Source organism: Symphalangus syndactylus, chromosome 15, assembly GCF_028878055.3.
Source record: "Symphalangus syndactylus isolate Jambi chromosome 15, NHGRI_mSymSyn1-v2.1_pri, whole genome shotgun sequence".
In the NCBI taxonomy this organism is placed as follows: domain Eukaryota; kingdom Metazoa; phylum Chordata; class Mammalia; order Primates; family Hylobatidae; genus Symphalangus; species Symphalangus syndactylus.
Genome location: NC_072437.2, coordinates 84,482,772 through 84,483,527, shown reverse-complemented (window position 1 = coordinate 84,483,527; position 756 = coordinate 84,482,772).

Here is a 756-nt window from a genome sequence, read left to right as displayed (position 1 = left end):
ACACAAATGTGGGGCCCCGGTTCAACATTTATTGAGAGAAAACGTAGCGTCCTTCTGTTCTGGGGGCCCGGGTAACAGCACAGGTTGCAGGCCCATGAGGCCAGCCCCAAGTATCAGATTGTGTATTTACAATGTCAGTCTAACCGTTGCTGAAAAATACTTAGCTCTGTTGTAATCAGATTTAATTTCTCAAGAGGCAAAGTACACTCAACAGTTTGCTTAAATCAGAGAGATCAAAAGGAAAGATTTGCTGTAAATTATCAACTAGCAAATCTTAGTTCAACTTAATTTTTATTGAGGGAAGAAGGGAGAAAACAGGAAACTGATGGAGCTCCCACTGCGTGTCGGCCACTGGAGATTTCAAAGGTTTCTTGTTTAACTCCAGCTACCAAGTAGGTGACGTGGATAGTCTTGGGACAGAGGAGTTGGGGGAGTTGAAATTAGGCCCTAGTTTCTACATAAGTGACACGGAAACCCTCCGCACGAGTGAAGTGAAGCTACACCTCAAGTTTATTAATACCTCGGGTTCCTGCTGCTGGCTCTGGTAAGAGTCTGAGCACGCAAAGCCGACTGGTCCCAGACAAGGTGACAGGGACTAACGTAACGCCCTCCTCGTTGGTCCTAGTAACCAAAAAGAGTGGAAACGCGGGCGAAGGCAGGAGTTGGAAGGGGCGCCCATGCGGAGGCTGCCGGGAAGTGCAACGCGCCAAGGCGGCGGGGCCACGGGGACTGGACTGGAGCAGAGAGTGTTGTCGG